Raw genomic sequence first — 2,962 nt, forward strand, 5'->3', positions numbered from 1 at the left:
TTCTCTTTTCCCTCACTGCTGCCATCCCCCCCCCCCCCTGTTGCTTCCCTGATTCACACCTCTTTCACTATTGTCTCCTCGTCTACTGTTTCCCCACACTTCTGCCTACCTCAGTACTGCCTCCCCGACAGCCCCTCTCTGCTGTCTTTCCATTTGCTGCCTCCCTCGCTGCTACTCTCCCTCACTGCATCCTGCCTCTCCCTCCGTCCTGCTTGACTCTCACTGATACCTTCTTAATATACAAGTCCCTTGATGTTGTCTGCCTCTCACTGTTGCTTGCCTCTCCCTTTGTGGTTCTCCCTCCTCGCTGCTCAATGTTGTCTCATTCTTACTTTTGCCTGTTTTCCAGTGATGCTTGTCTCTTACTGCAGTCCCCTTCTCTGCTGCCTCCGCCTTACTGCTTTCTGTTCCTCCCTGCCGCATCTGCCTCACTGCTTCCTCTATCTCACTGCTACCTCCCTCTCTCTGCTACGGGTTACATAGGTAACGGACGAGTCATGGACTGGTGGAAGGTTGGAGGTAATTTCCAGACGGGGTTCGAAGCGAAGGAACCCCAGAAGCAGAGTTATATGAAAAATGGAATCAGATTTCACGTGATGGTGGTGAAGGAGGGTAGTATTGATGAGAGGGAGATAACGCGGTTGCAAGGGTTCACTCCCGTTCTGTGGACGATGTCACGGACGGGAAAAGTTGCGTCTTGATGCGTCTCGGTGGTGGTAGTAGGACTGTTGCTGTCAGACGGCTCACGCCTTGATAGAGAAGACCAGTTCATTACCTGAAAGATGTTTTGACCAGATTTGTTGCTGCTGGATGTGTTGGTGGTTAAGCTGTGACCATGATGTGAAGGGAAGGGTCATCAGGGGTGTTGCAGTTGGTGGTATGTTGTTAAAGATTTTAGTATATTCATATACTGATGCATGATGGTGTGCTCTAACCGTATACCCAGGTTAAAATGGATTGATTATTTCTATTATATCTCTATCAGCTTGTCTCTGTAACTTAACCCATGTCCACCTATGATTTTGTAATATTCTTGATGTTGTCGAGTGCCTGTATTTTAAGTTTTTGCCCGCACCGTAACATTTGGGCGAATAGATAGTGACCGAGTTAAAACTCTCTCCCTCTCACATTCTGTTTGGTTTCTAACCGATCGCCGATGGCTGTTATAATTCTGGTACCATCTTTATTGCCCTCCACTAGAATTTTTGTTAGACCTTAGTGCTTCTTCAAGTGCGGTGGCCGAAAAATGAGACTCATATAGTTTTGGCCTAATACAGGAAACGAACAACTTTCTAACTATTTCTTTATCCATGGACGTGAACGCGATTCTAAATATTTCCCAGCGGACAGTTTGCTTCCTTTACTATTCTCCTGACGTGGGACTCTGGCGACGGGCTCGGGACGGTGTCGACTGCCAAGTCCCTTTCACAAACCGATTTCCACAGCTTATTGAACAGAAGCTTTCTTCCGCTGTCTCCCGTCCTTATTACTTTGCATTTACTTGGGTTTGAATTTCGTCAGCTACGTATCGGACGCAATTTTGAGTTTGTTTAGGTCCCCTTGCAAGTCGATGCAATCAATCCTCTTTGCTTTTTACATTCCTCATGACCTTGGCATCATCTGCATACATATTCAGGTAGTTCAGTCCTTTTAACAAGTCATTTACATTGATCACGAAAAGCAGTGGCCATAGGACTGAACCCTGTGGCACGCCGCTGGTGACCTCCCGTCCCTTTTCGAGAAGACCTCTCCGGTAAGGGTCAGGTCATTGGCCAGGCCGCCGTGCTCAAGGGGGTTGAGAAGCTGCCAGGCGAAGCATGAAGGGTGCCGGCATAATCCCACAATGTTTTATTACACCGCTCAATATTTTGTCCTCATTATTGTAGTCCAGGTAAAGCAACGGGCGTTCAGTGAAGTTTTAAGGCAGTGGGACACGAGTCTGTGGACATTACTGAAACAGGAGCATTATTTACAGAGAGGAAGATAAAGGTGTTGTTAAGGTGCCTTCTCAGGGTTCCTCAGGGCCTAGGGGGAGTAAGACGATGCACCGGCCACCACCACCAGACCCCGACCAAGGTTCGCTCCTCATCCTGACCAGTGACTTGGTGTCCTCATCAGGTGCAGGATCACGTATTCTATATTTCTCCCCCATATGTCTTATATTTCTTGAGAAAATAAGATTCAGATGAGGGAATCCGAAATCATTCGAGATGATGTTCGTCATCTGTGATAAGACTTTTGTTGACTTTATTTAGTCGTTTGTATTTCGAAAAAAATGTTTATAGTCGGAGGGAGTTGACGTCAGGAGACAGTGTTTAGCAAACAATGTGTTTGGTGTCGTGAGGGTTGGGTGGTAGGGGAGGGGGAATGGCGCCGCTCCCGGCTAGTGCTGCCGCATAATGTTTGCCGGTGTTGATGCTCGCTACCCGCCCTAGTTGATACTTACCCTCGCCTCTAAACACACACACACACACACACACACACACACACACACCTCAGCCTTGCTAGGTGTATATATCGACCAACCACAGAGGGAGGATGAACAGCTTGATTAACTGTGGCCCCGACTGCCGTTCCCATGTTTCGAACCCTGGCGGGTGGGGGGGCCTCCCTTTACGTTACTCTTCTGCTCAATGGCCCCCCCCCCCCTCACGCACTCAGGAGAGTGGTCACGTAAAGGCGGGACCACAGGTAGAGAAGTAGGGTGAAGCTGTGTTTATTTCTCCGGTTGGGCGAGTGCACGACGACCAACGAGGTGTACGTTTTCTGTGTCTTGGGTATGTAAGCTGCTTCGTAGGCATGATCAGGCTCGTGATGTGTTGAGTCGGTTGTTGCAATGCTGGAGACTGGTGGTGTCTTGAACTCAGACGAGAAAGTGTAACTCGTACATGCCTAGTGAGTGTACTTTCAGGTGGGCGTAAACCTGGTGGAGTGGAGTTTAAAGACTAGGCTGAGGAGGCGG

This window comes from Panulirus ornatus, chromosome 13, assembly GCF_036320965.1.
Source record: "Panulirus ornatus isolate Po-2019 chromosome 13, ASM3632096v1, whole genome shotgun sequence".
NCBI classification, from domain to species: Eukaryota; Metazoa; Arthropoda; class Malacostraca; order Decapoda; family Palinuridae; genus Panulirus; species Panulirus ornatus.